General features: G+C 49.8%; 1 protein-coding gene across 1 annotated transcript in view; it reads left to right on the top strand.

Annotated features, from left to right (window-relative positions):
• The window catches only part of PARD6G (par-6 family cell polarity regulator gamma), a 96193-nt gene that overhangs the window by 65214 nt on the left and 16913 nt on the right, over positions 1-14066 (top strand). The window lies entirely within an intron of this gene.

Here is a 14066-nt window from a genome sequence, read left to right as displayed (position 1 = left end):
GTGTATGCAAGCATATGTGAGGGTACATGCATGTGTGGATGCATACGTGTATAAGGAGTGTGTATGAGTGCTTAATACACGTGAGGATACATGCTTGTGTGAGGGTGCATGTGTGTGAGGGTGCTTGTGTTTGGGGATATGTGGGGGTGCATATGTGAGGGTGTATGTGAGAGTGCATGCACATGCATGGGTTTATGTGAGGGTGTGCGAGCATGTGTGAGGGTGTAAGCATGTGTGAGGGTGTGAGCATGTGTGTGCGTGTGGCTGCATGAGTGTGAGGGTGTGCAGGCATGTGTGAGGTTGTGTGTGTGTGTATGGGTGCATGTGTGTGATGGTGCATGCATATGTGAGAGTGCATGCATGTGGGGTGCATGCGTGTGTAGGGGTGTATGCGTGTGGGAGGGTGGGTGTGTGTGTGATAGTGCATATGTGTGTGAGGGTGTGAACATGTGTGTGTCCCTTGTGTTCCAGGGCTGCTGGTCATGTGCCTGGAATAATTTCGTCTAGGTTGTATGACATTCAGGTGATGTTGGCTCCAAATTTAACTAGAAAGGAAAGACAACAAAAGTTAATTTCATTCATACTAATTTTTAAATTACTTCTTAATACATTAAAGCTTAGGCAGGTATGATGGTGCATGCCTATAGTCCCAACTACTCAGGAGGCTGAGGCAGGAAGTTGGCTTGAGCCCAGGAGTTCACATCTAGCCTGGGCAACAGAGTAAGACTTTGCCTCTTAAAAAAAAAAATTAAATCACCTTCTGAAGATATGTGAGAGACCCTGTGAGTGTGCCACCTGTATGCTTGAGGGAATGATCCACTCCTCCCAGCAGGGCACATCACACTTACCAGATTCCCACTATCCAAAGTCAGCGTGTGCAGTATTGTACTGGAAAATACCCAGGCTGAGAACCTAGAGAGTACAGGATGTTTCGGTTAGTTGTAGACTGCATGATTTTCTAACATCTCAGAAAGAGCAGTTACCCTTGAGTGGCATGACTGCAGCCCAAGGCAAACCCTGGAGGATAAAGGGGTTGCCTCGCACAGCTGCGGGGTTAGGCACTGTCTGAGCTCAACCCCATCCTCAGCGCACTGCTGGTTCCCACTGGGAGTCTATCGCCACAGTCAAGCTGAGAAAGTGTCCCTGGGGATAAGCCTGGCAGAGTCATCTGGTTTTGTTTATGTTCCCACCAGTGCTTTCACCTCCTTCCGGTGCTCCAGCAGACAGGTTGTTGTCTCATTAGATCTTGATGTGACTTAGATGCGTCTCCTGAGCTGTTCGGTGGCAGTCGGGGCAGAGCCGCTGCCCCTTAGACGTGTCTCCATGTGGAAGGAGGCCTCATGTCCACAGCCATGCAGGACGGGGAAGCAGAGTCAGGTGGTCGGCAGGCTGAGTGGACGCTTGAGAGCAGGCAGTGGTGGAGGCTTAGGCCTGAAGACTGCGGCTCTCAGAGCTGCCAGGATGACAGAACTTTCCTAAAACCGTGGATTTCGAGGGACCAGAAAACTGATCTCTTTACTGATAGTCCAGACTTGAGTCAGTCCTGAATGTGCTCCCTTAATTTCTCCTGCTTTGTGTTCATCTTAGTTGCTATCTGATGAAGGTGCCGTCAGAGTTACTGAAACAACTTTGGCAAATCACCGAGGGCACCTAGAAGCAAGGGCCTGTGCATTATAGTGCCCCACAGCTGTGGTGATTTGCTGGCTCTTCCTGTCACTCTTCCTTCTGTCTTGCCACGGGCTGAAAATACAGGCAGACGGGTTGGGGTTCATCCTCCAAGTACTGCTCCGTCGCTCTGCAAAGCCGTGAAGTACTGCACAGAAGCCAGGGCAGAAGTGTCTGGGATGACTGAAAGCTCCATGTTTGTGACAAAAATGGAAGCAACCCAAAGTTGTCAGAAGAAAAAAGAACAAAAATGTCTGGCCACTGTGTTGAGAAATATATCATAAGTCAGTTCATCATGGTTCATGACACCACCCCAGTGTCTGCATGCTGCACAGGCTTCCCAGCCACACTCTCCGGCCGCTGTCCCCACTGCGGTTCGGACCAGCCCGTGCAGCCATCGGTAGCCTCCTGGTGGCAACCTGTCCCCTGCACTGGCGAGGCCCTCATCCTGGGAAATGGTAAAAGGTGACCTGCTTAAAGAGCAGAATATATGAAGGCACCCAGGACATAGCAAGGGGCATGCTGGTAACTCCCCTTAGATGATATAGGAAAGGTAAACATTTCAGATCGTAATTCATTAATGTTGATTTTAGTCTAATTTGCTGAAGGAGTAGATTAAAAGCAGGGAAAAGGTTAGGCTCTCACAAATCTCTCATTCTTAGGAAGGCATTCAAGGTTGCAGCAACTAGGAGGGCAAGTTTGTGGGACTAGCAGTTAGGTTTCTGCAAAGCTGGAAGGAGCCATCTTATTCTTTAGCTCTATTGAGACATCATTCAGCATCCAGCCATTTAACTTGTCCAATCCAGTGTTTCTTAGTGTGTTCAGAGTTGTGCAGCCAATGCCATAGTCAGTTTTAGGGCATTTTCATCACCCCAAAGAGAAGTCTCTGTGCCTGTTAAGTGGTCGTTCCCCATCCCCCCAACCCCCAGCCCCGGGAACCTCTAACCTGCTTTCTGTCTCTCGATTTTCCTGTTCTGGAAATTTTGCATGAAAGGAATTATACAGTCCATGGTCTGTGTGCCTGGCTTCTCTCACTCAGCGTAAGTGAGTGGCTCACTCGGATGCTTTAGTGGCTCATCTGTGGTGTTATCTGTGTTATGGCTCATGTCATGGATCATTCATGTGGTGGCTCATTCGTGTCATGGATCATTTGTGTTGTCATCTGTGGTGTGGCTCATCCGTGTCATGGCCTGTTTCAGTGCCTGTCTCTTGCTTGTGGCTGAGTGAGACCCCACTGTATGGACAGACCACACTGTGTTCATCTGTTCATCAGTTGATGGACATTGGGGTTGTTTGCTCCTCTTGGCCACCATGAATGATGCCGCCGTGAATACTCGCGTATGACTCTGTGAGATCACGTGGATTCACTGCAGCCTGGCAGTTCCTCAGAGGCTCAAACATAGAGTTGCCATATGACCAGCGCCTAGGCTCAAAGGGATAAGAGCGGGCACCCTTGTCTTGTTCCTGACCTTAGTTGGAGGTGCCCAGTGTTTGGCATTGAGTGTGACCTTAGCTGTGGGTTTTCATAAACGCCCCTCGTCTGGTTGAAGCCCTGGTGTTTCTTGTTCACATCAGAGGCAAATGCATTGGGGTGGGCTCTTAATTTCCTCCAGTTTGGACAATAAAAAGGACCAAGGAAAACAGAACTCTGACTGCCCACATATGTGTAAAAAGAAAGTTTGTAGAAACAAGAGTGAAAGTGCTTTCAGCAGTGCGGTCGTCACTGCACACAGGACACTGGAATTATAATTTGGGGTTGTGTGTGTCCATGTGGTTTTGTTGTATGTCATGTGCTCTCAGCTCAGACAGAGACATCCAACTGACTTCTGACTTGGGGAATTTAAACTTTATACCACAGCTTTATTTAGAGGGTTTATTTATTGTGTTTTCCATTTGTTTTTATTTAAAAGTTGTATAGAAATTGTAGGGCTGTTTTTGATAGAGAAAAATCATTATGACGGGTTTTGCTAAACCCATATACCTTTGTGGTCTGGGGAGCGGTGGGTGCTGAAGCCAAACGAATGTCTGCAGAATGAACAAGGGGAGTCTCTCAGCTTCAGAGACTGATGAAGCAGGATGAAGCAGGCTAGGACTTGGAGAGAGGATGACCACACAGCACACAAGCTAGAGCTGTGCGTGCCACACGCAGGATCACGTGCTGAGCCATGGGGGACTCAGCGTGGGGCCATTAGAGCTCCGGGGCCTGCCCCACCCATTCTGACTGGCACTGCCCTCGGGAAACCATCTCTGCCTGAAACCCGTTAGAGCCAGGGAGATTTGTGTGGCTGTAAAGGATGCTGGTGGTTTTTTGTCTTTTGGTTGTTGCTTTAGAGCCGCTGGGAAGATCAGCGTACTTTTCCACTCCCTGTGTGTCGCTCTGCTCTTCTCCATGCTCATCTGCAGCTTGTTTTGCAAAGATCTCCCCTTCGGCTTTATCTCCCTTCTCCAGTCGCAGCCCATGTTCTAATGTGGAGACTGCAAATGAGATTCAGGCCTTTGAACAGCCTGACTCTGTAGGAACCGCCTTCCAACCTGCTGGAAACGGGCATGTGAGGCCAGGGTTCTTACCCTCAGCACGGCTGACCTATGGGCTGGACATTTCCCTCCTGGGGCATCTGCAAATGGAGAGCTGTTTATCGGTGCTCCTGACCTCTGTCATCTAGATACCAGGAGCGTCCCCCAACTTGTGACAACTAGAATGTCTCCAGACATTGACCACGTCACTGGGAGCAGAACCATGGGGCTGAGTTGTGGCTGTCCCTGTGGTGGGTTGTCTGTTGTGATGAGGAACGGCTGGACCTGCAGGTGGATGTCTGGCCCCCCACAAAGCTTGTACAAGGGGGGACCCAGGAGCATATGGTGCCTATGCCAAGCTCACTGGCGGGAACTGTGGTCAGACTTACTTCCTCCAGGGAATGGCGAGCAGCCCTGCCATTCACCACTAAAGTGCCACAGAGACAGTTAAGCTTGAGAATGTGATTGGCATTCTGAAAACACCCAGGGGCTGCAGTGTGCCCCAGCTGGCAGAGAGCGAGGACCCCTGGCACTGGCTCGGTTGGTCCTGGGAGGGCCCCCATGAGACCTGAAGGTTATACACCATGGAGCAGAGCCTCCTCCAGTGCAATGTGGAGCCTCTGTGAGCATGGTGCCGCATTCCCAGGTGCTGCTGGCTGTGCCCCTCCCAACTGCGTGTCCTTGCCTGCCAGCCCCAGCTGTCGCTGCCCACGCCCTGCCTGGCTCTCCTGTCAGGAACTTCCCAAGCAGAGACCTCAGGTAGCAGGCACTCCTTGCCCCTTCTGCCACTTGGGCTGCTGAGAGTATATCACCAGGAGTGAGCTCAGGCCCTGGTTTGCCCAGCCAGGCCTCTGTGCCACTTTTCCACAGGACATTTAGCTTCCCCTTTCCTGTCCTCTCTGCAGACCACTGAATTTTCATTCCGAGGCACAGTGGGGCACTCCCATCAGGCTCTGCCTCCCTTGACAGAGGTGAGACCAGCTACAGCGTAGCTCCTGGCAGCCGGGAGCCCCTCTGAGATGAGTCAGGCGGCTTCGTGTGGCTTCGGTTCTTTGACCATTGTATTCCTAACCAAAACATAAACTTTAGGATCACTTTGGATTTTGCGTTACCCAAACCATTTGCTTTTGATGATAATGGTGTCTCGGCAGAGTTCTCGCTCTTGGACTTGGTGTGGAGGTGGTGACTGCCATGCATGCAACCCATGGCGTGGGGATCTGCCACTGTGCTCATCAACTGAGGAGGAGTTGAAGTCGCTGTCCAGAAGGCACAGGCAGTGGCCAGGGACGGTAGCAAGGCCACACCATTGTGGAACCCATGCTCCCAATAGCTTACCTGCACCTCTCCTCTTGGTTCTGCATGTCTTTGCATGGAACAGCTGATTTCACGTGGGTCCAGGCCCGTAGGGGACCCTGAAGCAAGCCTCCTGGGTGCGGGGAGGCACTGGCATGTGACGGACATCCATCGGCCGTCTGTGGTGGATTTGGGGGCCAGTGGCCTGTTAAAGGCAGGACACGCCCTGGCACAGGAGCAGACGTGGGCGGGAGGGCATGTTGCTGCAGTCTGGGGCATGCCAGCCCAGCTGCCAGAGATGAGCTCATCCTCCCTGGGCCTTGCTGAGTGTCTGAGGCCTCTTCACCGAGGCTCACCTGGGTGACTTCAGCGCCAGGGGATTACCAAGGGAAAATGTTCCCCTCTAGTCTGAAAAAAAAAAAAAAACGGACTGCAGCCAGCCCTCAGGCCCTTCCTGTGAAGGCACCGTGGGCCACACCATGTGAGCTTGGCTGTGGGTACTGGGCCAGCCTCTGGTGCTCACCAGCTGGTGCGTTGGGAGGTCTCAGGAGTGGGCAGTGAGTTCCCATTGGCGCTTTGTGACAAGCTCCTTCTCTTCTTGGTCTCTGAAAAGCATTGCATGAAATGGGAAATTGTCGGTGGCAGTTAGTGCTCTCCCTGGGCTCTGGCGTGTTCTTCTCTGTCTCCCTGCAGGACGCCACCCACCTGATAGGCTCTTCTGCCTGTCTCCTGCTCTTCCTTTCTCACTCCCTCCCTGGAATAGGAGCCACTGACTTGAAACCTTCATGCTGTTTTGGATTGACCTGTTCCTATACCTGGGAGGAAGTGATGGGGCAGGGCTAAGAGAGGCGACCTTGCCATGCTGTCGGCATGTGTCTGTCTGCACAGATTTGCGGACGTCTGTTTTCTGCCTTGTGTGTTCTGTAGATAAAGACACCTGTGCAATGTGAAGGTAGCACTCCTTCCTACTCTGTGAGCTCCACTCTCCCATCCTAGCAGGAAACATCTGGGGCAAGAGCCAGCATTGCTAGGGAGTCTGGGGGCTGGGACATGGTTTTACCGAAGTGCTATGTTTGGAGGCATTCGTAAAGCAAAAATGACCAAAAAGCCAGACTGGACACTGGAAATGGGCTTGAAGGAGGATGGCTGCAAGCTGGGATTCTTCGGGGATGCTCCTCTCTGTGGGTTCTCAGCATGCAGGCACAGAAGGCTGGAGGATTCTGCCTTTCCTGAGGGAAGACACTGTTGGAAGGGCAGGTGCAGCCAGGAGCAGGAGTCGCCAGTGAAGGAATGGGGCCCCCTCAGCCCAGCAACCACAGACACTGAGCACTGGAGGAGTCTGGCTGGAAGGCACAAGTTTACAAAGCCTGGGCCAGAGGTATCTCCTTGAGGAGTCAGACCTGTTCTCCTTCTAGGGTGCAACACTGAACCTACTGGGAGCAGGTGTTTGAGATGTTTATAGAGATCACTGCAGCTTTTCCAATGATATCTCCACTGGGACAGACATTGGGATGCAATGCAGGTCTCCCCATCTCACCTGTACTGTCTCGTGTGGTGAGTGGATCTTAGGAGCAAAACACAGCTGTATCTGGAAGAATCAAGCACAGAAAGAAAGCTTCTTGTCTAAGGCAATATGTGGTCTTTCTGGATCACAATTATTCCATACCTCTGTGTGTGTGTGTGCATGCACACGCACACACGTGCTTCCCATTTAGAATATGATTATCTTGTGCAGGTGTGTGTGCATGCACTTCCCATTCGGACTGCGATTTATTTCATGCATGTGTGGTGGGCATGTGTGCACATCCACATGTGTACATGTGTGTGCTTCCCATCTGGGCTGCCGATTTATCCATGCATGTGTGTGCATGCACTTCCCATTTGTACTGCCATTTATCCCATGTGTTCATGCATGTGTGTGCATGTACACATGTCTGTGTGTGTATATCTGTGTGCTTCCCATTTTGGCTATTTATCCTGTGTGTGTGCACATGTGTGTGTGTGCTTCCCATTTGTATGTGTGCTTACCACTTGGACTGTGATTTATCCCGTGTGTGTGCTTCCAATTTGGACTGATTTATCCTGTTTGTGTGTGTCTGTGTGTGTGTATATCTGTGTGTGCTTCCCATTTGGGCTGTGGTTTACCCTGTGTATGTGTGTGTGTCTGTGTGTGTGTGTCTATCTGTGTGTGCTTCCCATTTGGGCTGTGATTTACCCTGTGTATGTGTGTGTGTCTGTGTGTGTCTATCTGTGTGTGCTTCCCATTTGGGCTGTGATTTACCCTGTGTATGTGTGTATGTCTGTATGTGTGTGTCTATCTGTGTGTGCTTCCCATTTGGGCTGTGATTTACCCTGTGTATGTGTGTGTGTCTGTGTGTGTGTGCGTACCTGTGTGTGCTTCCCATTTGGGCTGTGATTTACCCTGTGTATGTGTGTGTGTCTGTGTGTGTGTGCGTACCTGTGTGTGCTTCCCATTTGGGCTGTGATCTACCCTCTGTATGTGTGTGTGTCTGTGTGTGTGTGTCTATCTGTGTGTGCTTCCCATTTGGGCTGTGATTTACCCTGTGTATGTGTGTGTGTCTGTATGTGTGTGTCTATCTGTGTGTGCTTCCCATTTGGGCTGTGATTTACCCTGTGTCTGTGTGTGTGTGTCTGTGTGTGCTTCCCATTTGGGCTGTGATTTACCCTGTGTATGTGTGTGTGTCTGTGTGTGTGTGTACCTGTGTGTGCTTCCCATTTGGGCTGTGATTTACCCTGTGTATGTGTGTGTGTCTGTGTGTGTGTGCGTACCTGTGTGTGCTTCCCATTTGGGCTGTGATTTACCCTGTGTATGTGTGTGTGTCTGTGTGTGTGTGCGTACCTGTGTGTGCTTCCCATTTGGGCTGTGATTTACCCTGTGTATGTGTGTGTGTCTGTGTGTGTGTGCGTACCTGTGTGTGCTTCCCATTTGGGCTGTGATTTACCCTGTGTATGTGTGTGTGTCTGTGTGTGTGTGTCTATCTGTGTGTGCTTCCCATTTGGGCTGTGATTTACCCTGTGTATGTGTGTGTGTCTGTATGTGTGTGTCTATCTGTGTGTGCTTCCCATTTGGGCTGTGATTTACCCTGTGTATGTGTGTGTGTCTGTGTGTGTGTGCGTACCTGTGTGTGCTTCCCATTTGGGCTGTGATTTACCCTGTGTATGTGTGTGTGTCTGTGTGTGTGTGTCTATCTGTGTGTGCTTCCCATTTGGGCTGTGATTTACCCTGTGTATGTGTGTGTGTCTGTGTGTGTGTCTATCTGTGTGTGCTTCCCATTTGGGCTGTGATTTATCCCATGTGTGCGCATTTATGTGCATGTGTGTGCTTCCCATTTGGACTGATTTATCCCATGTGTGTGTTTGCATGCATGTGTGTCTGCTTCCCATTTCAACTGTGATTATCCTGTGTTTGTGTGAGTGTGTGTTTGTGTGTATATCTCTGTGTGTGCTTCCCATTTGGGCCATGTATCCCATGTGTATGTGTTTCCCATTTGGGCTGTGGGGTGTGTGTGTGTGTGTGTGTGTGCATGCACGTGTCTTTGCATATGTGTTTGCTTCCCATTTGAACTGATTTATTCTGTGTGTGTGTGTGTGTTTGTGTGTATATCTCTATGTGCTTCCCATTTGGGCTATCCCGTGTGTGTGTGTGTGTATGTGTGCGTGTACTTGTGCGTGTGCTTTCCATTTGAACTGTGATTTATCTTGTGTTTGTGTGTATATATGTATGTGTGCTTCCCATTTGGGATGTGATTTATCACGTGGGTGTGTGCTAACGCATGTGTGTGTATTTCCCATTTGGATTGCGATTTATCGTGTGTGTGTGTGTGTGTATCTCTGTGTGTGCTTCCCATTTGGACTGTGACTTATCCCATGCGGGGGTGTGTGCACACGTGTGCACACACCCCACGTGGACTGCAATTTATTGTGTGTGTGTGTGTGTGTGTGTGTATCTGTGTGTGCTTCCCATTTGGACTGACTTATCCCATGCGGGGGTGTGTGCACACGTGTGCACACACCCCACGTGGACTGCAATTTATTGTGTGTGTGTATGTGTGTGTCCTGTTTGTTTTTTAAGGATCGTGAAGAGCTGTTTACATAGATCATGTTTTGCCTGTGATGGCTGCAGTACCAGCGGGGAGCATTTTTCCACTTTAGTGAGCTGTTTGCCCTGTTGGGAGCTTGGCCTTGGCTGCACAGCAGGCAATGTGGGGGGAGGCTTTCTTTTTTTTTTGAGACGGAGTTTTGCTCTTGTTACCCAGGCTGGAGTGCAATGGCGCGATCTCAGCTCACCGCAACCTCCGCCTCCTGGGTTCAGGCAATTCTCCTGCCTCAGCCTCCCGAGTAGCTGGGATTACAGGCATGCACTACCGTGCGCAGCTAATTTTTTGTATTTTTAGTAGAGACGGGGTTTCTCCATGTTGACCAGGATGGTCTCGATTTCTTGACCCATGATCTACCCGCCTTGGCCTCCCAAAGTGCTGGGATTACAGGCGTGAGCCACCGTGCCCGGCCCGAGGCTTTCTTTAAGGCTGGTTTGTATTTTTATTCCTTCCCATTTTTCCCTTCCAGTTCCACAAAGAAGTCTTTGCCTCCACCCCCTTCCATAGCAAACTGCGGCCCTTCTCCCCACCCTGGCCAACATTAACTATCGTCTGCCTTTCTCTTGAGGCTGAGACCTGAGTGGAAGCTGAGACCCAGGACCAGCTGCTGTGTGGCGGCTCCAGGGCCTTCTTTCTGTTTTTAATTTTGAAGGGAGTAGGAATTATACACTGTAAGCTGGCACTTACTTGGACATTAGGTCTGGAGTTGAAATAAAGAGGTACTGGTTTTGAAAATTGTGTATATATTCTGAGTGTAAAGTAAAGGTGGGATGTGTCCATCAGGCTTTTCTTAGTGAGTTGAGTCCTTTCAGGTAGAGATACAAGGAAAAACTTGATGAGAAGCACATGTGCACACTTTAACCCTGATCGAGTTGTCTGCCCCAGTTCCTATTTTATAATATTATTCCCTCCTCTTTAACGTGCTTCTCTATACCACTGATACTTTCTGGGGAAAAAATGTGAATTTCTCTCTGTCTCAAGAAATATCAGTTGCCCCCTATCCCCACCTTTCTCTCTTCATCCTGGCTCTTAGAGCTCTCTCCTCCTCCACCTCTGGGTCACCACACCACAGACCCTCAGGGTACAGCCAGCCTCTTCTCCCTTTCGGAAGCCATCTCCTCCAGGAAGACCCTCAGGACTTGCCACCCTCCTACCAGCATGACATCCCAGCAGGGCACTCACCTCCAATGTGACTGGAACTGGTGGACATTTGGAGGTTTTGGATTTAGAGGTACCATCTGCAGAATCTCACAGAAACAAGCCTGAGAGTGTCCCTCAGAAAACACTAATGTAAAACACAGCAGTCCTGCATCTAGGAAGTGACCACCCTGGAGCTCAGTGGCGGGTCTGTATGGTTGTTCACTGTGGTGTTATTTTGTGATGGCGAACATTTGGCAAAAGCCCAAACACCTACCTGCTAGGGGCTGAATAGTTAGAGGCACGTCCCTGCAGTGGTGGAAGGAGGGATGTGCCCTGACAGAGAACGTGACTCAGATGTGCTCAGCAAGAGAACGGCTATAAAACAGTGTGTGTAGTGCGCAGAATCGTGTTACCCCGAAGTCCTAGCCCTCAGTATGACTGTATCTGGAGACAGGGTCTTTAGGAGGTGATGAAGGATAACTTAGATCATAAGGATGAAGCCCTGACCCAATCAGATTGTGTCATAAGCAGAGGAGTAGGCACCAGAGATCTCTGTCTCCCTGCCATGTGGGGATACAGGAAGAAGGCAGCTGTCTGCAAGCAAGGAAGAGAGCCCTCGCCAGAAACTGACCGTGCCAGACCCTGATCTTAGACTTTCCAGCCTTCAGAACTGTGGGAAGTAAATGTGTGTACTCTAAGCTATGCCATCTATGGTATTTTGTTATGGCAGCTGGAGCTAAGACACACATTGTGTTCATACTTAGCAACACAACGGTTATTAAAGTGTGCGTTTCCTATCTAGTGTGTGTAAGTTGCACTCAATAGTCTGGGGAAGTGTGTACTAGACTGTTAGGAAGAAGGATTATGGGAATTTTCTTTCTGCTTTGTTTAATCCATTTTCTCTAGTCTTCTGATCCCAGCATGTGGGAGAAGGCCTCACCTGTGTTGGGTGCTCTCCCTGAGCATTGGTTAGGAATGAAAGGACAAATGCATGAGAGATTGTGTCTGAGTTTTACAATGAACATTTTTTACTTTGGCAAAGGGGTGTGGGCTTTGGGAGATTATCCTCCTGCATCACCCAGTATAGGAGTCAGAGCACCTGGGTCCTGCTGTTACCCCTGAGTATAAATGAAATGTGGGCTGCATCCATCAGTCCTTTCTCAGTGTGTCGGGTTCCTCCAGGTGGACATAGTGGAAAACTTGATTAGAAGCACAGGCACGGTGGCTCATGCCTGCAATCCCAGCACTTTGGGAGGCTGAGATGAGAGGATACTTTGAGCCCAGGAGTGTCTGTCACCCTGCTGTCACCTACCAGCCTCCAGCCTCAGTTGCCCACTCTGTCAAAGGAAGTTCTCATTGGCCTCAAGGTATGGGACCAAGGAGGAAATGGGTGGAAAAGTTTTATGGAGCCTCTGGGACTTGCCTGAGGAGGTGGGAGCTCATCCCCCATTTCAGCCCTTGGTTTGTGGACCTGGTGGGATGCAGGGCCTGGAAAGAATAGGCTTGGCTTTGAACTTGCTGCAGTGCAGAAGGTGAGGGCTCTAGGCACAGCCTTGGGGTTTTACAGCAGCCCTGTGGGAGTGAAGGTGGTGCATCCCATTTTATAGATATTAACACCGGGCTCAGAACTGGTCCGGGCAGTAGATGGTGGCTCTGGGATTAGGCTAAGCTTCCCTAACTCTACAGACTGATTGCCTTTCCCTGCATCCTAAAGCCACAAAGCCAAGGAAATTTGGGCATTAGTGACCTGTTGTGACCTGGAAACTTCCCCAGGACTAACAACACAGTGGCTTCTGTGAGGCAATAGCCCTGTGCTTTCAAGGGGGCTTAGCAAACTCGCTGGGGAGCAGTTCCGCGGCCACCTCTAACTGAGGCACCATTACCTTTTGGCAGAGAAAAGTGTGTCTGAGTTTGCTTTATTTTTACTTTGAGGGGTTTTTAGGAAAGAGCCATTGTTTGAAGAAACTCATTTAACAGAAGAAAAGAAGAGCATCGGTGTTTGCCTTCTTCCCCTTTCTAGGTGGTGTCTCCCCAGCCTTTGCCCTTTTTTGGGTTTTTTTTTGGTTTTTTTTTTAGACTGCAATGCAGTGGCTCAATCTCGGCTCACTGCAACCTCCACCTGCTGGATTCAAGCGATTCTCCTCCCTCAGCCTCCCGAGTAGCTGGGATCACAGGCGTGTGCCACCACACCCAGCTGATTCTTGCATTTTTAGTAGAGACGATGTCTCACGGTGTTAGCCAGGCTGCTCTCAAACTCCTGACTTCAAATGACCCACTCACTTCAGCCTCCCAAAGTGCCAAGTTTAGGCATGAGCCACCACGCGCAGCTGCTTTGCCCCTTTTCAAGCAGGCTGGGTTGGTGTCTGGCCATGACCCCTGCCCTTGTAGTTCTGAGTCTTGTCTTTGTCCTCCGTGACAAACTTTCCACAGCCCCAAACATGCTTCCTGGTGTGCCTCACATGCTCATGATGTTGGGAACCTGGTCACTAAACATGATAGTACTTAATTTCTTAAATTAGGACTTTCTACAGTGGGTAGTTGGTTCGTTCACTTTTATATCATGCTGGTCCCAGACAGCTTCTAATAGTGCCTGGGATTTAGGGCTCTCTTCTCCAAGGCCGATGGAAATGTTCTCATAAGCCCGGCCCCAAGCGTATGGTGACACACGTGTTTCTGGTTTTTCGTTTGCTTGTTTTTACCAGAGCAGCAGATCATGTTATTTGATGCTTTACTTAGAATGGCATAGGGATGTGACTTTGAATTAGGCAATGATTTCTTTTTTTATTTTTTTTGAGATGGAGTTTCGCTCTTGTTACCCAGGCTACAGTGCAATGGCACAATCTTGGCTCACTGCAACCTCCGCCTCCTGGGTTCAGGCAATTCTCCTGCCTCAGCCTCCAGAGTAGCTGGGATTACAGGCACGCACCACCATGCCCAGCTAATTTTTTGTATATTTAGTAGAGACGGGGTTTCACCATGTTGACCAGGATGGTCTCGATCTCTTGACTTCATGATCCACCCGCCTCAGCCTCCCAAAGTGCTGGGATTACAGGCGTGAGCCACCGCGCCCGGCCAATTTCTTAAATATAACACCAAAAGCACAAGCAAAAAAGAAAAATTAAGTAAGTTGGACTTCATCAAATTAAAACCTGTTGTATATCAATGAACACTATTGAGAAAATGAACAGAACCCCCTCACAAAATGGAAGAAAGCATTTGTAAGTCATGTTTCTTATAAGAGACTCGTATTCAGAATATGTAAAGAATATTCATGGCAATAGAAAAGACAGCCCAGCCAGGCATGGGGGCACAGGCCTGTAATCCCAGCATTTTGGG

The sequence above is a fragment of the Callithrix jacchus genome, chromosome 13 (genome assembly GCF_049354715.1).
Source record: "Callithrix jacchus isolate 240 chromosome 13, calJac240_pri, whole genome shotgun sequence".
In the NCBI taxonomy this organism is placed as follows: domain Eukaryota; kingdom Metazoa; phylum Chordata; class Mammalia; order Primates; family Cebidae; genus Callithrix; species Callithrix jacchus.
This window is presented reverse-complemented; position numbering and strand designations above follow the sequence as displayed.